The sequence below is a fragment of the Lithobates pipiens genome, unplaced genomic scaffold, assembly GCF_037356315.1.
Source record: "Lithobates pipiens isolate NorthernLeopardFrog02 unplaced genomic scaffold, aLitPip1_a1.2 Scaffold_22, whole genome shotgun sequence".
In the NCBI taxonomy this organism is placed as follows: Eukaryota; Metazoa; Chordata; class Amphibia; order Anura; family Ranidae; genus Lithobates; species Lithobates pipiens.
Genome location: NW_027507784.1, coordinates 217,082,661 through 217,105,925, shown reverse-complemented (window position 1 = coordinate 217,105,925; position 23,265 = coordinate 217,082,661).

The window sequence follows — 23,265 nt, the reverse complement described above, 5'->3', positions numbered from 1 at the left end:
GATGGCACAAATGCAACAGGATATGCAGTAGTGACACAGGATGAGATTTTGGAAGCGGGGCCACTACCAAAACATTATTCAGCACAAGTTGCAGAACTTGTAGCACTGACAAGAGCATGTATACTGTCAGAAGGAAAATCTGTAACCATATACACTGACAGTCAATATGCCTTTTCAACAGTACATGTTTTTGCACAACAATGAAAAAATGAAAAAACAGGGGGATGGTCACCTCCAGTGGTAAACCAATTTCACATACGGACTTCATTTTAGAACTCCTAGATGCAATACAGTTACCAAAAAAGCTTGCAATCTGTAAATGTCAAGCACACACAAAATATATGGACCCCATCTCAAAGGGAAATAAAAGGGCAGATGAAGCTGCACATAAAATAATGACGAGAAATCATAGTGATAGATCATACAGTCCTTACTGATATGCAGCTAAATGCCCCCCTGGGGAAAACAATATTGGAAAACAAAGGGTTGCACAATAATTGATGACATTTACACATCACCTGAAGGGAAACCGGTATTACCAAAATCTTTATTTAGGTATGCAGCAGTATTGACACATGGAGTAACGCATGTGTCAAACAGGGGGGTGACTGAGATGTTAAATAAAGTATGTACAGCCTATGGATTCACAAATTACTCAAAAAACGTTTTGCTCTCAATGTCTTATATGTGCAAGAGACAATGCTCAGGGAGGTATAAGACCACAGAAAGGGAAGTTCCCTACACCACAATATCCATTCCAACACATTTGCATGGATTTTATTGAATTAGACAAATGTGAAGGGAAGAAATATTGTTTGGTACCCAGGCACCCTGACCAAATGGGTGGAGATAGGAAGTGCAGATGCACAGACTGTAGCCAAAGCATTACTAAGAGATATTATTCCTAGATTTGGAATCCCTGAAAGGATTTACGGTGATAATGGACCCCATTTTGTAATTAAAAAAATATACAACATTTGATAGAAGTGATGAGAATTAAAGGGAAATACCATTGTGCCTATCATTCCCAATCAGCTGGATTGGTAGACATAATGGCATTCTAAAAAGCAAACTGAGAAAAGTTATGGAAGAAATAGGTAAAAATAATTGGATGTATTGCCTACTAGTAGCTGTGACCAGTATGTATATCACACCCACAAAAGAAGATGAAAAAGGTGCATGTGGGAGATTGGGGTCTCAATAAAAAGTAATAAGAAAAAAAGCAGTGGTAACTCCCCAAGGTGGGATGGTCCTTTCAAAGTCCTTTTAACTACCCCTACTGTGATAAGGATTGCAGAGAGGTCTACCTGGATTCACCAGTCCCATTGTAAAAACGTTTCACAGGCAGAGTAGGACCAGATGGCTACCAGAGGTTCAGAAAATCCGGCTACAAAGGGAGGTCTCACACAAGGTGGGACTTGTCTCAAACCGGTGAAGTCTCCCTCCCCTTCCAACTCCCCTATCCTATCCGCTGGAACTCTGTAGCTGGTTAGGATGAAAGGGACAGTAATTATCCTTGGGTTACTGGTGACTCTAGGCGCTACGGAAGAGTAGAGGAACCTTTGAATTGGGAAAGAACAGGAAAAGCATTAAATCTAACCTTTATAGAGGGAATAACTAGCACTATACTGGTAGACTTCTGTCAGATTGCAGATTGTGGGGATACAACTGGGGCTAGAGGACTTCTATGGGCAGATAAATATATCTGCTGGCTCTGGAATAAGACAGGATGTCAAGCATGGGATCAGGCCCTGTGGACTACAGCACATCAAGATTGTGGGTATAATCAACCAGGGGCTAAAAAGAGTGGAATAAAGGAGAGACTCATAATCACAAAAGCGGCCAACTCCCCCTGCATACATAGAACTGTAACCAACTATTAATAACATTAAAGGAACCGAGGAAGGAAGATCAGCGGTTGTATTCCATGGGAGCATGGGTGTCAGGAACTGATCCCTCAGGAACATTTTTCCTTGAGGTATTACTACCAAATAAAACTAGACAACAGGAAAAGGTAGACTCAGAAGGGAAAGAAGTAGGCCATACTAAAATAGAAGTTCTGAGTATAACTATAAGATTCACTAACGTAACAATAGAAGATGCCATAGCTTTGGAGATGGGCTACCAAGAAAAAAATGAGCGGTTAGAATGGTTGAGGTACACGGTTAGAACTCTGAAAAAGGAAAACTGTTTAGTTTGTGCCGGAGCCAGACCACATTTAGCAACAGTTCCTTTTCCTCTAGATCACAATACAGATCCAGAAGGTTTAAAATGTATGTTGCAATTGTATAATAAGAGCTATAAACCTGAAACAAATTCTACTTGTCACACATTGGGTTTGTTGTTTCCCCCAGTACAGAGACCTCAGATACCTCCAGCGGTTACCGCTTATCCGGGCAACTTTACTTGTTTTGCACTCCCAGGGACCCGTAGCGCGGTGGATCTTGGGTCACTGCTTGATGACTACTGTGTGGAGAGGATTAACACGGACAACGATGACTGGGTTGGACATGACATTCAGAGAGCTGATGTCTGGTGGATGTGTGGGGATAAGAAACTGCGAGCTAGACTACCAGCCAATGCCCAAGGGGATTGCGCTATGGTCCAGCTGGCTATGCCCCTGAGAATCCTGTCAGAATACCCGTGGACTAAGAGTCACCGACAGTATCGTAGGGACACCTCTCCCTTGGGGTCGTTTGACTCTCAGATCTACATAGATGAGATTGGGGTTCCTCGCGGGGTGCCGGACGAGTTTAAAGCCAGGAATCAGGTGACAGCTGGGTTTGAGTCTCTTCTCTGGTGGGTGACTATAGATAAAAATGTTGACTGGATTAATTATATATATATATATTATAACCAACAACGATTTGTAAACTATACTAGGGATGCTGTGAAGGGCCTAGCAGAACAGTTGGCCCCCACATCTCTAATGGCCTGGCAGAACCGAATGGCTTTAGATATGGTTTTAGCTGAAAGAGGAGGGTATGCAAAATGTTTGGTAGCATGTGTTGTACCTTTAACCCTACAATACAGCTCCTGGAGAGACAGTGACCAGAGCCTTGGAAGGACTGACTGCGCTATCGAATGAATTGGCGGAAAACTCAGGTATTAATGATACATTCACAACTTGGCTTGAAGGATGGTTCGGTAAATGGACTGGATTTATCACATCATGTTTGATCTCAATCGCTGTGGCTTTGGCTGTTTTGGTCACTTGCGGATGCTGCTGCATTCCCTGTATTCGAGGACTTTCACAAAAACTCATTGAAACTGCAGTCTCAAGAACAATGTATCAAACCCTCTCTACCTCTGAGGAGACCTATATGGACATTGAAGCTCAACTTAATGACATACAGTCCGAAAATGTATAACACAGGGACTTTCATCGAAATGTGTTGAGATAAAATAGTCACACAAAGAGGAGGGAATGTTGGAAAAGTTTTAAATGTTTATTGTGTGACTATTAGAAAAACAATAGTCCTGAGACTGATTTGTTAAAAAGCTTACTTCTGAGCACATTATTGTATTAACTCATTGTATTGTTTTGTCCTAATTAACTCCATAGTAAGTAAGATGATTAGATTTAACTAAATATGATAGCCTAAGAATGTACGGAACATGGATAGCTAATAAAGGTATCAGTTCGTACCATGACAACGTTATTTATGTTCCCTCAGCCAATAGAAGCATAGAGATGTTATTCTTGTGGGGTATGTGAAGGCGGGACACTTTCTTTTGTTGGGACTTTTTTCCTGCAGCTTGTCCTGTAAGCATGTCTCCCTGTTGTGGGCCACATCAGAAATAAATTGTTTGCTTCTCAAGAACACCTGGAGTTTTTACTGATCACAAGGGAAATTCCTAACATGATGGTACTTGCATTGGACAAGGTTAGTGGGTGTATATCCGTAATATATAATCAGCTATGTATGAATCTTAATCAGGAAATTGATGACCCGAACCTAAAGAGGAGGTGGGAAGAGGATATTGGGGAAATATCAGATGAGCAGTGGAGGAGAATAATGGAGCTGGGGCCAATGACATTGGTTTCTCCCTCACAAAAAATCTCACATCTGATGCTAGTACACCGGGCTTATTATACACCTAAGAGACTATATTTGTTTGGTAGGAAAGCCGATGACAGTTGCCCTAGATGCCAGAGACAGGGAGACCTTATGTACATGGTGTGGCGATGTCCAAAGCTGTTTCGGTATTGAAGAGGTGTAGTGGAAACTATTAATAAAATCTTTGAGGTAAAATTGAAAATGGACCCGATACTTTGTGTGCTGGGCTATAGGAAGGAGCCGGGAGAACAAAAATGTACTACGATGGCAGTTATACGCTGTCTATTTCAAGCGCGTAGAATAATTGCTCAAAGATGGCAGGCGGAGAGGGCCCACTTGGTGAGTGAATGGACCCAAGTCATTAGTGAATTAATATGGAAAGAGAAGACAGTATATGTAAAAAGGGGTAATTTTAAAGAGTTTAAAAAAATATGGAGGCCCTGGGTAAATCAGATGGGATACCCTATAGATTAGAAAGGAGTAGGAGAGATAAAAAGTTTAAATCAAAAAAATAAAAAAATAAAAAGAGGCAAGGTAGTTTTTAATCTAAACTACCAGTAAATACCTTAAATGCAGGAAAAGAAAAAGTGCAGTAGAATTGTAATGCTAAGGAGGGAGGGTGGGTGCTGGAGAAGGGAGGGGGAGGGGGAGGTGGGAGGGGACAGGGATAAACTGACGTTAAATAAGGCAACACGGAATATAGAGGATAAGAATTATTGTAATGAGATATAAGCTTTGTAATAGTGATTTATTATTGTCTCTTTTTTTTTTTTTTTTTTTTTTTTAAAGAAAAGAAAAAGGAAAAAAAAAAAAAGAAAAAGCTGATATGTATTAAGTATTATGATGTTATGTATATGTGAAGGAAAATTGAATAAAGAATAAAAGTGAAGGATATATCTGTGCATAGTAATTTTGTATTCTTATGTACATATACTCGTACACTCTCTATGCATATTTCTCTATATCTATTGCAATTTTATTTTAATCAACTTACTCTAGTGAGGAGAAGTTCTGCACCTTCATTGATTTGGTGTTTTATTCTCATACTTCATGTCTGTAACAATGCATAATACTATTACTTTTATGTTCATACCCCACTGAGATATGTGGGTGCTAATTGTCAGGTGCTTCTCTAAATACACAAAAGAGTGCCCATTTATATATGTTGCATTGTTTGTTTTCAATGTATGCAGATGTTGTGTATGTCTGACATTGTAAGTGTGTGTTTTTAAATACTTTTCACTCTGTGGAATAACATTAACCCTTTTCATATACAGTTTTTATCATGGTTTGATACACACACACACACACACACACACACACACACACACACACACACACACACACACACACACACACACACACACACACACATATATATATATATTTTTTTTTTTTCTTTTTTTTAATACCGTCTGCAATTCAAATTTCATCTCTCTCTATAGATAGAATTTGTTTTACATAGATTGTTGTGATGTGGATGGGAACACCACTAGAATAGTCCCATCATGCCTCTGTCTTTGGGTGTCATGCTTGTGGCTGTCAGAGTCTTGCAATGCCTCATGGGACTTGTAGTTCTGCAACAGCTGGAGGTCCACTAATTGCAAATCCCTGCACTACATGGTACAGACCATTTTTTGTCTTCAAAGGCTCTAATGAAGAGGAATCCCCTCGAAACGTCTTAGCCATTGATTTAGCCTATACCCTTCCATGGGTTTTATAATAATTTCCACTATTTTATCAAATGAGAATGTTGAAACCTGTTTTTATGAACACATAGTAATTTTTGTATTTATTTATTTGTTTAGAATAAAATTTATTTATCAACTTGATTCATGCATTAGATTACGCGCCTCCTTTCTCCATTATCACTCAGCTTTTCCAAGCTTCCCCCAGTCAGTTCAGGCAGCGGGACATGCATGTTCTCTTCATATAATATATTATTTGAAATGACTACTGTTTTGTACTAAAACCACCAGCACAAGCGCAGGAGAATATCTTTTCTGTCTACACCTAGCCCAGCTTGATTTGCCTGTGCCTGCTGCTGATCTTGATGTGCCTTTGCCTGCTGCCCAGTTTGTGTCTGTGCCCGGTGCCCAGCTTGATGTGCCACTGCCAGCTGCCCAGCTTGATGTACCAATGCCTGGCTTAATGCCATGGACTTTTTACATGCCCAGCTTGATGTCCTCTGCCTACTGCCCAGATTGATGCCATGGACTTTTTACAGCTGTGACTAGTTGGAGTGTCCGGAGGTCACTCTTAGAGGGGTGGGTACTGTCAGGAAAGGTTTCACCTGCTGGTGGCACTGTCAGATCTTTGGGCCGTAGTACTGGTGTTACCTGAGACTGATTGCAGGAGATGTGTGTGTGTGTGTGTGTATATATACCCAGAGAGCGCTCACACACTTGCCTTGGTATTGTCCTTGAGCCCTGACCTGTACCTGTGATGCAGTGATCCTGTGAACCTGAACCTGTTGCTGTCCCTCCTGTGATCCTGTTATCCTGTACTCCTGCCTTGCAGCCTGATCCCTTCCACCTTCTCCCTGTCCAGTCTTGCTCCTTGTCCCCATCTGCTGATCTCCCGGATATGACCCTGGCCTGGCTACGGTTACAATTCTGGTATTCCCGATCTGCTGTATATACTAGTTTAGATTTTTGTTGTTCTTTGTGGGTCACTGTATGGTTGTTGGATTTGTTTTACACTGTTTGGTATTGGAGGTGTGTTTATATCTGTGTTCACTTATCTTAATAAACGACAATACTTTTTTACTTTACATTGGGTTTGGGTCACTCTGTTGCAGTCCACACAGTTCTGGTCACACCTATTTATGAGGTGGAAGGTGTATACTACATGACTAAAACTTAGTACACACGGTACGATTGTTGGCCATCCGAGCGTCAGATTTTTGTCAAAAGGGCATGTGCCAGGATCTTGTCTTGCATACTAACGGTAACCAATTGTCGTGCCACAAACACAAGAGTAGTGATGTACTACAAGGAATTTCAGCTCTTGAGCGCCACCCTTTGGGTGCCTTCTGCTAATTTGGGGTTTGGTGAGCATTGATTCCAAGCATGCGTGTTTGTACTTTAGACTTTTGTGTGATGAATTTGTGAACTGACCATATTAAAATCTGAAAATTTACTAGCCTGTCATCCAACATTTGTTGGTGGAAAATTGGACAATAATTGTCAAAAGAAACATACTAACAGTAAGATTTTAGGACAACAGTCTGGCAACAGACAATCCCTGCCAACAATCGTACGGTGTGTACGAGGCTTTAGGTTCCTCAGTGGCAGAGGGAACAGAGCCACAGCCCAAGGTCAGCAGGGTGCAGGCCCATGACAGTGTTTAATCACTGTTACTAGGCTGCATTTGGCACAGAAGAGACACCACCTTTTAGTCCAAAAATCAGCATTAAAGTATATTATTTCAGGATAAAAAGCCATCAAATGATTGTACTGACTTCATGAGCAGTAGTTAAGGACTTTTACTAGACCCCATATTTTTTTTTAAGAATAAAATGTTATTCATTTTCAAGTGCACAAATACAGAAAAAAGGACCTTCATCAAAGTAATCTCAGGTAACATCTCCAGTACAAAGATTCAGGAGGTCGATTCACTCCACATCAACAAAAAAACAATAGTAAACCAATCAATTCAATACTCTGCGCTATGGGTCTGTTACCAAGTACAGCTACCCCACCATGCTTACAGTATAACCTATAAATAGGATACAACCAAGGTAAGCAAAGACAGTGATCTCCATTCACAAAGTGGTATCTTACCACATCCGAGTATGCTGTAAATTGATTATACAGTAGTTTTCAGACAGTTTTTTTTGGCATTCACTAAATAATGCTACAAAAATACTGCATGAGTTTTTATGAAGTCATGCATTATTTTAGCAGTGAAAGCCTGCGTCCTTAACAAAAACTTTAAAAAGCTGGTTGCAGGCAGCCAACGGTGTCCTTAACAACCGGTAATGGCCAAGGAAGCGGTGGCTGCCACATCCTTAAGAACCGATGAGTCATCAACTGTCAGCAAGGTTCCCCGCTGACAGCTGAATGTAACAAAAGAAATTGCCAGCAATGCAAAATTAAGAAATAAAATGGTGTAGGGTCCCCCCAAAGTATAGCAGGCCCTAATCTCAGCATGACGCCTGGAAGGTCAGGAAAGGGGGGCAAGCAACTTCCCCTCCTGAACCATACCAGGCCACATTCCCTCAACATGTGGGGGAGCTTTAGGGCGGGGGGCTCTGTCTCCCCCAAGCACTTTGTCCTAATGTTGACCGGGACAAGGTCCTCTTTCCCACAACCCTGGCCGGTAGTTGTGGAAACCTGTGGGCAAGGGGCTTACCAGAATCTGGAAGCTAAAAGGGGGCCCCCAGATCCTGCTCCCCCCATGTGAATGAGTATGGGGTAAATAAACGAAGGGGTGGTACCACCTGATGACATTCCCAAGTGGTCCCACTTCCATGTGAAGTCACTGACTGGGGGCATGCTAGGTTGGTGGACAGTAGGGATGAGCTGAACACCCCCCTGTTCGGTTCGGACTAGAACCTGCGAACAGACCTAAACTTCATGTGAACTTTAGAACCCTATTAAAGTCTATGGGACTCGAACGTTCACAATCTAAAGTGATAATTTTAAAGGGTAATATGCAAGTTACTGTCCTAAAAAGTGTTTGGGGACCCAGGTCCTGCCCCAGGGGACATGGATCAATGCAAAAAAAAGTTTTAAAAATGGCCGTTTTTTTTCAGGAGCAGTGATTTTATTAATGATTAAAGTGAAACAATAAAAGTGTAATATTCCTTTAAATGTGGTACCTGGGGGGTATCTATAGTATGCCTGTGAAGGGGTGCATGTTTCTGGTGCTTAGAACTGTCCCTGCACAAAGTGTCATTTGTGCAGGAAAAAAAGTCTTTTAAAATCACTTGCGGCTAAATTGTCGGCTCCCCGTAATACAGAGAACACTCAATGTGTGTTCTCTGTACTAGCCGACAATTCATTCATTCATTGATAAAAAAATAAAAAAAAATAAAAAAGCGTGGGGGTTCCCCTAAATTCAATTACCGGGCCCTTCAGGTCTGACATGGATATTAAGGGGAACCCCGTGTCAAATGTAAAAAATTTTTTTACGTGGGGGTTCCCCTAAATATCCATACCAGACCCTTCAGGTCTGATACGGATATTAAGAGGAACCCCGCATCTAATTTAAAAAAAAATTTGACGTGGGGGTCCCCCTAAAAATCCATACCAGACCCTTTATCCGAGCACGCAACCTGGCAGGCCGCAGGAAAAGAGGGGGGGATGAGAGAGCGGCCCCCCTCCCTCCTGAACCATACCAGGCCACATATCCTCAACATTGGGAGGATGCTTTGGGGGTCTGTGACCCCTCAAAGCACCTTGTCCCCATGTTGATGAGGACAAGGGCCTCATCCTCACAACCCTGGCAGGTGGTTGTGAGGGTCTGCAGGCGGGGGGCTTATCAGAATCTGGAAGCCCCCTTTAACAAGGGGACCCCCAGATCCCGCCCCCCTGTTTGAAATGGTAAGGGGGTACAAAAGTACCCCTACCATTTCACAAAGAAAGTGTAAAAATGGTTAAATAAGACAAACACACTTTTGAAAAATTCCTTTGTTAAAAATAAAAAAAATAAAAAAAAGATTCCAGCGGTGCTAATCCACTCTTGCTATCCAGTGACGAATCTCCGGGGTCCAGCGATGGATGATCATATCCAGCGACGGGGGATCTCTCAGTCCAGCGCTGTCCATGCATCCGTCTTCTGTCTCCACTGCGGAGACTGCGGAGATCCCAGCACTGACGTTTCTTATATTAGGAGGGCGGGGCCACCCGTTGCCTGACCCCGCCCCTCTGATGCTGGAGAGGGAAGCCAGGGGTTCCCCAGTGACGTATGGGAGACCCCGCCCCCTCTGATGTAACGCAGGTTTCCGTTACATCAGAGGGAGTGGGGTCACCCATACGTCACTGGGGAACCCCTGGCTCCCTTCACCAGCGTCAGAGGGGGCGGGGTCAGGTGATGGGTGGCCCCGCCCTCCTAATATAAGAAACCTCAGCGCTGGGATCTCCGCAGTGTCTCTGCACTGGAGACAGAAGACGGATGTATGGACAGCGCTGGACTGAGAGATCCCCCGTCGGTGGATATGATCATCCATCGCTGGACCCCAGAGATTCGTCGCTGGATAGCGAGAGTGGATTAGCACCGCTGTAATCTTTTTTTTTTATTTTTGTTTTTTTAATAAAGGAATTTTTCAAAAGTGTGTTTGTCTTATTTAACCATTTTTACACTTTACCCCCTTACCATTTCAAACAGGGGGGGGCTGGGATCTGGGGGTCCCCTTGTTAAAGGGGGCTTCCAGATTCTGATAAGCCCCCCGCCCGCAGACCCTCACAACCACCGGCCAGGGTTGTGAGGATGAGGCCCTTGTCCTCATCAACATGGGGACAAGGTGCTTTGAGGGGTCACAGACCCCCAAAGCATCCTCCCAATGTCCCAATGTTGAGGGTATGTGGCCTGGTATGGTTCAGGAGGGAGGGGGGGGCGCTCTCTCGTCCCCCCCCTCTTTTCCTGCGGCCTGCCAGGTTGCGTGCTCGGATAAAGGGTCTGGTATGGATTTTTTTTTTTAATTTGATGTGGGGTTCCCCTTAATATCCATATCAGACCTGAAGGGTCTGGTATGGATATTTAGGGGGACCCCCACGTCAATTTTTTTTTTAATTTGACACGGGGTTCCCCTTAATATCCATGTCAGACCTGAAGGGCCTGGTAATTGAATTTAGGGGGAACCCCCACGTTTTTTTTTTTTTTTTTTATTATCAATGAATGAATTGTCGGCTAATACAGAGAACACTCATTGAATGTTCTCTGTATTACGGGGAGCCGACAATTTAGCCGCAAGTGATTTTAAAAGACTTTTTTTCCTGCACAAATGACACTTTGTGCAGGGACAGTTCTAAGCACCAGAAACATGCGCCCCTTCACAGGCATACTATACACACCCCCCAGCTACGAAATTTAAAGGAATATTACACTTTTATTGTTTCACTTTATTTATTATTAAAATCACTGCTCCTGAAAAAAAGGCAGTTTTTAAAACTTTTTTTTGCATTGATCCATGTCCCCTGGGGCAGGACCCAGGTCCCCAAACACTTTTTAGGACAGTAACCTGCATTTTACCCTTTAAAATTATCACTTTAGATTTCTCCCATAGACTTGTACAGGGTGTTCCGTCTTTTCGAATTTGCTGTGAACAGCCCAAATTGTTCACTGTTCGCTGAACAGGCGAACAGGCAATGTTCGAGTCGAACATGAGTTCGACTCGAACTCGAAGCTCATCCCTAGTGGACAGTAAATTTCATGGAGTTGATCACAGTTCAATTTTGGAAACACAGGATACGGTACTTCCTTTATGAGGAGAGAGAGCACTTGTGATTGCATGGACACAGTAATGTGGATTATATGTACATGCAGGGCCTTTTTTCCTCAAGAAAAAGTGCAGGTACTCCCTTTTTCCAGTAACCCTTTGCCTCCACCTCCTACCCACCTCAGAGCACTCCCTTGGTTCCACCCCCTGTCAGGGCTGGATTAACATAGGGGCTATTGGAGCTGCAGCTCCAGGCCCCCACTGACTATAGGCCCAGCCACCCAAAAAGGAAAGACTGCCCATGGAAAGCAATGGGCCGACGGAAAGAGATCTCTCCTGATGGGCCCTGCATTCCACATGCACCGCCTGTGCAGGGTGGTGGGATTGATAATGGGCACTGCATGAGCAGGAGTCCTAACAGAAGCCTGGGGCACACCAATGCAGGGCTATTAGAGAAGTCTGGGGCTTCCATAGTGTTAGGCCTGCGCAGCTGCATTCTTTCAGCTCAAAGTGCACGCCGGCGCAGGGCCCTTACAGAAACATGGCAAATCAAATACCAGGCTTCCCTAGTGTTTTGCCTGTGTGGTTATGCTCTTTTGAGTTTGGGCGCATGCCAGCATAGGCTCTTGGAAAGCAGAAGGGTGCCCAGTAAAAGGTCCACCAAAATCCTCAGCACCAAGCACATGATGCTCTTAATCCGGCCCTGCCCCCTGTCCATCTCCCAGTCCCACAATTTTTAGAGAATACAGAACCAGTATAATTTTGTGGTGCCAAGTAATTTGTTAATGAAAACATGAAAAGCAGTAAATATATCCCCTGCAGCCAACAAAAATAGGACTCCCAGAAACAATAGATCCCCTTGAAAAAAATACCCCCCACCCCCAAGCAACAATAGCCAACATCAGGAGACCTTTCCCTCAATAGTAGATCCCTCACAGCAAAAAAAAAAAAAAAAACACCCCACCAGCAACAATAGATCTCCCAGCAACAATAGATCCCTGCCAGGCTCAATAGATCCTCCTCACCACTAACTATAGATTTCAGCAACAATATATCCCCAAGTAGCCACAATCAATAGACCTTCCAGCACACCCCATTATGCCAGTACATACATTCAGTGCTGGAGGTGCCAGAACTGCAATCCCCCATGTTCCTTATGAAAACATGCCCTGTGTACATGCATGTTTGTTAATATTATTTGTATGCATTTTTCATGTGTGTGCTACACACATTTATATGTTGACTAGTTGTTTAAAAATAATTTTTAGGTATTGTCATCCCAGTGCTCTCATTCTGCATGTGTTTTTTTTTTATTAATCTTAGGTAATAGTGTGGGATTCCAACACCTAGTTGAAGGACACTGGGTATTTAAACACATTTCTATTTCCTTACCACTGTTTTTAATATATTTAATTTACAGTATTAACACACTATATTACACAGTCAAGACACAACTGAGGGAGATGCATTGTAGTATAGTTTCATGTGTATGGTATCACTGAACGTAATTCATTTATTTACATTATTGTACAGGGAAGTTTTTGCTTTGTAGTATTCCAAGTGCCATACCATATTGTCTTTACAGAATTTACAGTATATTGTTTACAATATTTATGCACATGTTATGATTGTTATAGTTGAAATATCATGTTCAAAGCAGGTATGAGAAGGAGGTCAGCAGCGATTATCAAAAGTAACGTACCAACATCCCTAGTAATAATAAAGCACAAAAAATTGAAGAACTGGGATTTTAAAGTTACACCATATACACAAACAAACAAACAAAAATTAAAAAAAAAGCAATATATAAATCTTTTATTAAGCATAAACAAGATAAAAGTAAGGACCACAGTTACAGTCAACATTCTGGGTATAACACACATCTCAACCCTAACTGCTGAGAGAACTGGGGTCACATACATGTTATTCTCTTGTTCTACTATTTCAACATGTTTCGCCAGGTCAGCTTCATCAGGAAAAGGACAAGAATATACAATAAGCATAAAATGACAAGATATGCAAAACCTTAGGTGTGTAAAAGAAAAAAGAAGAGAAAAACATAACAATTGATGAATAACAATTCAAATATTAAATACCATGAATGTGAAAATATGGCCTACAGCAATACAAGGGAAAAGAAAGAAATAAGAAAAAAAAAAAAGGAGAAGGAGAGAAAGAAAGAGAAAAAAAACAGAACCCTCCACGCCCCTTCCCCCTACCCACAGAAACCGATCCAACAGTGTCAGAATACCCTTAGGGAGGGATGAAACTTCTATGATCTCACTGACAAATGTAAACGCAGCAATGCCTGCAATATGTATAATACAACATCAATATGAGAATTAAATTGGGCATAAAGTGAGCCCAGATCCATAGGACAACTCCTAAACGGACTATACTAACCAAAGGCCCATATCTTTATTAACAACCACACATAATCTCAATGTTGGGAGCTCCGACGGACAGGTGAACTACAAAGAGTCTTAAAGGGGTTGTAAAGGTTTGTTTTTTATTTTCTAAATAGGTTCCTTTAAGCTAGTGCATTGTTGGTTCACTTATCTTTTCCTTCGATTTCCCTTCTAAATGTTTTTTTTCTTTGTTTTCTTTGTCTGAATTTCTCAGTTCCTGTTCCTCCTCAGTAAGCTGTTGAGTAAGCTGTTCTGGCTGACTAACCACCACTCGGGTGATGGTGTGAAGTTTACTGAGGAGAAACAGGAAGTGAGATATTCAGACAAAAAAAAAAACATTTAGAAGGGAAATCGAAGGAAAAGGTAAATGAACCAACAATGCACTAGCTTAAAGGAACCTATGTAGAAAATAAAAAATGAACCTTTACAACCCCTTTAACTAAATCTCCTTATATGGCACAAACTCCACTGTCTAAGGATCTGCAAAAATGTATCAATAAGGATAATAAGACAAAGATCTATCATGCACCAGGGTATGAATATACTAAAAATATCTCACATTTGTTAAATATGCTTCTCACCTCTATATATATATATATATATATATATATATATATATATATATATCCTATTGTAGTGTGGCTCCAACCTCACAAAGAATCTCTATACTTGGGGATCACACCAGAAAAAGGAGAGGATCAAAAAGTCCCAATACAGGGTAATAAACATCAAAGGAAAATCTTGGCAGCGAGAGCGGGAAAGGAAATTCCACCTAAATGAATAAACAACCATAGATCAATCAAAGTCCCAATAATTTCTCATCCCAATTCACCCCAATGAGACGATCAAAAAATACCTTCCACCAGGTCCATTTGTCTCAAGAGCTCCCAAACCACCTAAACCGGCTTGTAACATGTGTGCCCTTTATATCCCTCCCCATGGCACCATGCAGACGCCAAAGGGGAGGTCCCCACAGCACAGACTAACACCCGCAACCGGAAATGATAACAATTTCTGGTACTGTGCAGACACCACCAAATGACGAAACACAATCCCCCACCCCTAGGGGTCAAGGTGAACTCGGAAAGCCGTAGAAGATTGAGAACCTCAAAGCGGACCTGCAACTGGACAGCATCCCCACTGGGGCAATGCTAATTATACCTAATAATTATATAATACCTAACTGTACAGTGCTTTTCCTCTTTTATCACCTGGATTTGTAGAATGGTTTACTGAAGGATGGCTGCTTGTTAGAAGTGTCAGTGCCGAGCAGTGAGGATTTCTGGCAGCTGCCTGGGTCCTGGTGATGTCACCCAGCCTTCTGATGAGATTCTGGGAAAGCTGAAGATCGAAAACCTTGTGCGAGTTGGGGTGTAAGAAGGACTTTAGAGCATCTCGTACAAGTTCAGTTAGGACTCCATTAGGCTGAAGATATATGGAATAGTGAAAGACATTGTCATCTGGTTTCGAGATTCAGAAGATATTCTTGGTACCTGTGAACACTGACAAAATGGATTCTGAAGCTGTGGATGTCTCTAGAGATTACCTCCGGCCGTGAACCTATCCCTGTGATTGGGACCTCGTCATCATACCTAAAGACAACCATCCGGGACCCCGCTATCATATCTAAAGACAACTACTCATGCACATTTGACCCACTGACATATGGTATGTGTGTCCACCTCTGGTGGTAAGAGTACCTCATTGAGTGTTTTAAGCATTGATGTTCTCCGTGTCACAAGCATTACATTCTTGTGCAGCCATCATCTCCGAGACACTACGGTTGATCCCCATTCGGATTTAAATCCTTCAGATTGACTCACATTTACCAGTTTACATTGGTCGCTGGACTTTCACTTGCACATTGCACATTACTGTTCACTTTGTGATTTTTATTTATTTTTCACATGGCAATGCTAATGTCCAGTTTCAGATCCTTGGGCGTCCGTATGGGTATCTAAAGACAAAGATCGGATAGGGGCAGGAAAGAGGGGTGAAGGAAGGGAAAAAAAAAGAGAGAGGCAAACCAACTGACTGCACAAACTCTATCAAACAATGCTGAGAAATCATAAAGGGAAATTAACTAACAAATGCATGAAAAATATATATAATATATATACTTATAATGTTACATAATCCCGCTCAAGGTGTATATCCATCTTGTCTCCAATTGAAGGAGCCTGTTGTCAATGTCCCCCCATGTTCATGTTGGGGTAAGTATTCGAGACTTTAAAACCCAATAGACCTCAAACTGAAATTATGGTAAAGTCCAACATGAAGACTAATGGGTGTTTCCATCTTATGTTTAGAAATCAGACAAACATGATCTCTGATTCTACAAAATAGGGGGCGTTTAATTTTCCCCACATAAAATGCTCCACAAAAGCACTTCATTAGGTACACGAGCCAACCGATTGACAGCTGGTCCTGTGCCTAGGAGCCCATGAAGTGCCATTGGGGAGCTCAAAGTTCCTTCCTGCAATGATGAAGGAACAGAAATTGCACCTCCCACACGGGTAGATGCCTGATGGCTGCTTCCGGGTAAATTCAATCTTTTCCATACTGACATGATGACTACTAAGTAGGGTGTCTCTGAGTGAGTGGGATCTCTTGTAGGTATTTCTGGATATGGTTTGATGAATTTACCCACTCATTGGTCGGCTGTCAGCAAGTACCAAAATTCATTATAAATATTCCGTACCTTAGCGTGTTGGTTGTATTTAGTGATAATGCGTGTTGATGTGGATGATTTATCTCACCTAGGATTATACAGTAATCCATGTCGATTGAGTTTCTTACCCCTATTGAATGCTTTCTTTAGGCATGTTTTGCTATAGCCTCTAGCTAAAAGGCGATCATGCAATAAATTTGCCTCCCTATGAAAATCTGCTTCCTGTGTGCAATTGCGTTTTAGTCTTAGAAATTGACTGTATGGAATACTTTTAATCAATTTCTCCGGATGTGAACTGCTGGCATGTAACAAGCTATTCCCAGCTGACGGTTTTCTATAAAGAGTGGAACAAATCAGCCCTGTTTCATTGATAAATATTTCTACAGCCAAAAAAGTGATTCTTGATTGAATATAAGTATATGTAAATTTCAAATTATAAGAGTTCCCCTGTAAACCGTCCAAAAACCTAATCAGGCTTTCTTTTGATCCTGCCCAGATCATGAAAACATGGTCTATGTATCGATGCCATGACATAATCCGACCAATGTCGATTAATTTCGTCTCGTCAGAAAAAAGGTCTCGTTCTCACCCCCCCCAGGTACAGGTTTGCATAAGAGGGGGCACATTTTGCCCCCATAGCAACACCCTGCACCTGGAGGTAGTGGGAACCTTTGAACATAAAAATGTTGTGAGTTAAAACAAAATACAACATTTCAATAACAAACTCATTATATTTCCATGAGTCCAGGTCCCGCTCACTCAGAAACTCCCACACCACCTCAACGCCTCTATCATGCGGTACAGAATTATAGAGTGCCTCTATATCGATTGCAACCAACCAAGAATCCTGAGGTAACTGAAGTCCATCCAAGATCTTCAATAATTCAATGGCATCCTTAACATAAGAGAAAAGGCCCTTCACATGGGGATATAGATATTCATCAACCAATTCACTTTCTTTTCCAGTAAGTGAACCACAGCCTGAGATTATTGGTCAGCCGGGAGGGTTTGTGAGGCTCTTTTGCACCTTGGGTAACGCATAAAAAGTTGGAGTGGAGAAACTAGTGACATCCAAATATTTAAATGTATTAAGGTCTATAATGTTCCTATGGTAGGCCTTATTTAATATATGTCTATATTGCTTTCTGTAATACTCTACATGAGCTTTTGGGACCGATCTATACCAATTGGTGCTCTGAATGATGTCTAGGCACATTCTCTCATATTTGTCTATATCCATTAAAACAAGGTGTCCACCCTTATCGGATGGTTTAACTACAATTTCTTTGTTAGTGCTCAAAATTCTTAGTGTCTTTTTCAAATCTTTAGACAGATTAGATGAAGGACCTGTCTGCCAATTGATTGACTCAATTTCTTTAGTGACCTGAATCATGAACCATGAAGGCCCATATATTAGAATTACCTTGCAGTACAGGAAAGGACCTTGACTTCAGTTTGTATGACTTTGGGACATCAAAGCTAACTCCTGATGGAAGACTCAACAAGGATGAACTCGGAGCCCGGGTTTGGGTTATATTCAACCCAGATGGGTTGAATACCCAGCCCTTTTCCTCTGGGTTGCTCTCGTCCCACAGGTCCATCAGGTCTTGTAAAGCTCTTAGGTCCTCAAAAGTCACACCAACCAAGTTGGGGTTCCGAGATCCCGAACCCTGGATGGTGTTAGCCTCTTTAAAGAGGGATTCCACCAAAAAAAAATATTAAATGCCAGCAGCTATGAATACTACAGCTGCTGACTTTTAATAAATGGACACTCACCTGTCCCGGGTTCCAGCGATGCCGGCAGCCGAGGCCGATCGATCGCTCGGCTCTCGGCTGCTGCCGTCACCATTCTAGGTGAGGGAATCAGGAAGTGAAGCGAATCGGCTTCACTTCCCGGTTCCCTACTGTGCATGCGCGAGTCGCGCAAAGCAATAGGAATTCTCTGCGCTGTCTCTGAGACCCGTGTGTGTCCCAGCAGACAGCGCGGCAGGACAGGAAATGGCGTAGACTCCCACGGGAGTCAATGCCCGGAAGTGGGTGTAAATACCTGTCTTTGACAGGTATTTCCACCCCCCTCCCCCCTGAAAGGTGGCAATTGTGACACCGGAGGGGGGGAGGGTTCCGATCAGCGGAGGTTCCACTTTAGGGTGGAACCCCGCTTTAATGTTAGGCTCTTTGTCGTAGAGAACCTTCAATATTAGTCATCAGTGTCAGGCCTGGCTTAGCCCTTGCTTCTCTGGGCTGGCGGCTCATCTGTCAGCTAATTGCCAGCTCTCTTCTCTCTCCACAGTTACCAGCTATTCCTAATGATGCTCGTCTGACCTGCCTACTTAAAGCCTTCCAGCTCACTTCACCTCTCCCTTTGCCCTGGTCGTATCATGTCCATCAAAAAGAGTATGAGAACTGTTGCCGACTACGCCATTGAATTCCGTACTCTGGCAGCAGAGGTTGCTTGGAATAATGAGGCCCTCGTGGCTGCTTTTTCTCATGGTCTCTCTGATTCCATCAAGGATGAGATAGCAGCCCGAGATATACCCACTGAGCGGGAGAGCTTGATCTCATTTGCCATCCTCATTCTCCTCAGACTCCAGACTCAGAGAAAGACTTTCTCTTAAGTAGCGCTTGTGGAAGCCTCCTGTACGTTTGCCTCCAAGATTTGTAGTCCCACCCATGCCTCCCTCACCTCCCATGCCTCCTGGTACCGAGTTGGTCAGTGAAGATGAACCCATGCATCTGGGCTTCATGCGTCTCTCTGCTGATGAGAGAGCCTTTAGGAGGAAGAGATTGTGCCTTTACTGTGGCCAGGCAGGTCACTTTTTGAAGTCTTGTCCTACCCGTCCAGGAAACGCCCGAACTGACACTCCACTTGCCATTGAGGCTCTTGACGGGAGACCTTTTGCAGCCTGCCCATGTGACTCATGAGACAGTTCCATTGTCCATGGCCGTAGGGGTTCTTCACCATGAGATAATCCAATTCCAAGTTATTTCCTTACCCAGGTTTCCGCTGGTTATTGGTTATCCTTGGTTACAGAGCCACAACCCCTTTTTTAATTGGCTCCGTGCTGAGGTTCTCTCCTGGTCACCACAATGCAGTGAGACATGCTTCCTGAAGGTATCCAAGGTCCTGTGCACCGCTTCACTCCCCTCCCTGCCGGAGGAGTACCGTGATTTTAGTGATGTCTTTGATAAAGGTCAAGCCGGTAGTTTGCTTCCACACCGGTCTTATGATTACGCAATTGACCTTCAACCTGGTGCCATACCTCCTTGTGGCCGGGTTTACCCTTTGTCGGTCTTGGAGGATAAGGCCATGGAGGAGTATGTTGCTTTCTCAAGGTTTTATCCGCAAATCCTCGTCTCCTGCTGGTGCTGGTTTCTTCTTTGTGAAAAAGAAGAGCGGTGAACTGAGACCTTGTATAGATTATAGGGGTCTCAATCTTGTCACGATTAAGAATGCCTACCCGATTCCATTGATTACAGAGATATTTGACCGCCTCACGAAGCTTGACTTGAGAGAGGCATACAATCATGTGCGCATTCATGAGGGCGACGAGTGGAAAACTGCGTTTAATACCAGAACAGGCCATTATGAATACCTGGTAATGCCTGTTGGCCTTTGTAACGCCCCGGCAGTTTTCCAGGAATTTATTAACGATGTCCTCCGAGATTTGTTGCAGTTGTGTGTGGTGGTTTATCTCGATGATATCCTCATATTTTCCAAGTCCCTGGAGAGCCACCACACAGATGTCTGTCGTGTGCTTTAGAAATGAAGAGACAACAATCTCTATTGTAAACTGGAGAAGTGTGAGTTACATCGTGAACAGGTTACATTCCTGGGCTATGTCATTTCCACTGCTGGTTTTTCGATGGACCCAGAGAAATTTTCGGCAGTTCTACAGTGGTCTCGACCCGTGGGTTTACATCCTCTGCAGCGTTTCCTGGGTTTTGCCAACTACTATCGGAAGTTTATTCGTAACTTCTCGTTTCTGGTCAAGCCCCTGACTGATATGACCAGAAAGGACTGTAACCCACAGAGTTGGTCTCCGGAGTCCATTAAGGCCTTTGAGACTCATAAGGGTGCCTTTGTTTCTACTCCTGTGTTGGCACATCCTGATCCTCTGTTGCCTTTTATCCTAGAAGTTGATGCTTCTGAGACTGGAGTTGGCGCCCTTCTGTCTCAACGTCCTAAATCTGAGAGTGCTATGCATCCGTGTGGCTACTTTTATAAGAAATTGTCACCTGCTGAGTGCAATTATGAGATTGGTGACATAGAGCTGTTTGGCAATCATTTTAGCCCTGAAAGAATGGAGACATCTCCTTGAAGGTACCACTGTGCCTGTTCTTATTCTTACTGACCATAAGAATCTTACATTCTTGTCTGAGGCTAAGCGACTCTCTCCCAGAAGGGCGTGATGGGCTCTTTTCTTGTCGAGCTTTAATGACATTGTCTCATTCTTATACGGTACTAAAAATGTAAGGGCTGATGCCTTGTCACGAAAATTTTCCTCCACTTCCAAGTCGGAGTCGGTTCCGGTTCCTATGATTCCTCCTGATCATATCTTGGCTACGGTTCGCACCAGTCTTACTTCTCCTTTGAGTGACAAAATTCTTGCTGCTCAGGTCCATGCTCCTCCTGATAAGCCTTGTGACCACTGCTTTGTCCCAGAGAGTCTCCGTACTGCTGTGCTCCAGACTTACCATTCTCCCAAGGCAGCTGGCCATCCTGGGAAGAATCAACTCATTTGGGCCATTTCCCAACAATTCTGGTGGCCTAGTCTACGGGCTGATGTTACTGCCTTTGTAGCTGCCTGTCCCATGTGTGCTTAGAGTAAGACTCCACGACACCTTCCAGTGGGCCTCCTACAACCCATATCCAATGGAGAGAGGCCCTGGACTCACCTGTCTATGGATTTCATTGTGGAGTTGCCCAACTCCCAAGGCAACACTGTTATCCTTATGGTGGTTGACCGGTTCTCAAAGATGTGTCATTGTATTTCACTTAAAAAGTTGCCCACCTCTAAGGAACTGGCTTCCATTTTTGCTCGGGAGATCTTTCGCTTACATGGGCTACCCAAGGTGATTGCCTTGGACAGAGGCAGTCAGTTTGTCTCCCGGTTCTGGAGAGCCTTTTGCGCACACAGTTGGGAATCCAGCTTGCGATCTCTTCTGCGTATCACCCGCAGTTTAATGGGGCCGCAGAACGAGCTAATCAGTCCTTGGAGCAATTCCTACGTTGCTATATTTCTGACCATCATAACAACTGGTCTGACCTATTACCTTGGGCAGAGTTTGCTCACAACAGTGCCTTGAATTCTGCCTCCCAATTGTCTCCATTTGTGGCGAATTATAGTTTCCAATCTTCCATGTTGCCTGACTCGTTTTGTTCCGCATAGTATTCCTGCGTTAGAGGAGCATCTCCATGGTCTTCGTTCCACTTGGGTACAAGTCCAGGAGGCTTTGTGTCATGCTAATGATAGGTACAGACTCCATGCTGACCGCAGACTCCTGCCTGCTCCTTCCTACCAGGTTGGGGACAGGGTCTGGGTGTCATCTCGCAACCTCCGGCTTCGTGTTCCCTCACTGAAGTTTTCACCTCGGTTTATTGGGCCTTTCCGTATCCTTTGCAGGATTAACTCAGTGGCTTACGCGTTGGATCTTCCTCCTAGTATGCGCATCTCAAATGTGTTTCATGTTTCCTTATTGAAACCGTTGGTCTGTAACTGATTTACTACCTCGGTGCCACATCCTCACCCTATTCAGGCTGAGAACCATGAGGAGTATGAGGTACAATCCATTGTTGACTCCCGTAGGTTCCGTGGGCGCATACAGTACCTAGTGCATTGGAATGGGTACGGTCCGGAGGAACACTCCTGGGTTTTATCCTCTGACGTACATGCCCCTGTCCTCCTCCGCGAGTTCCATAGACGGTTCCCCTCAAGCCCAGTGGCCCTCCGTGGGAGAGGGGTCATTGAGGAGGGGGTACTGTCAGGGCTGGCTTAGCCCTTCCTTCTCTGGGCTGGCCATTCAGCTGTTGGCTAATTGCCAGCTCTGTTCTCTCTCCACAGTTCCCAGCTGTTCCTGATGATGCTCGTCTGACCTGCCTACTTAAAGCCTTCCAGCTCACTTCACCTCTGCCTTCACCCTGGTCACATCACTAGAAACCATCTCCTGCGGTTTGTTTAAAGACTGGCTTGCTGACATCTCTTCTGGCTTCTTATCCTGCTTGCTGTTGCTACTTGGATCCCTGACTTCTGGCCTGGCTGACTACCCGATCTGGTTAATGGACTCTGGCTATGCTTGACTATGCTTTTTCTATTTACGTTTTTATTTTTATTAATAAATAAGTGTGATTTAATTGTACTTCTGTCTCAGTCTGATTCATGGTTTCTGACAAACAGTTTGTTACATACCAGCAGTTCACATCCGTAAAAATTGATTTAAAGTATTCCATACAGTAAATTTCTAAGACTGAAACGCAATTGCACACAGGAAGCAGATTTTCATAGGGAGGCAAACACATTGTGTGATCGCCTTTTAGCTAGAGGCTATAGCAAAACATGCCTAAAGAAAGCATTCAATAGGGTTAAGAAACTCAATCGACATGGATTACTGTATAAACCTAGGTGGGATAAATCATCCACATCAACATGCATTATCACTAAATACAACACCCCAAGGTATGGAATATTTATAATAAGTTTTGGTACTTACTGGCAGCCAACCAAAGAGTGAGTAAAATCATCA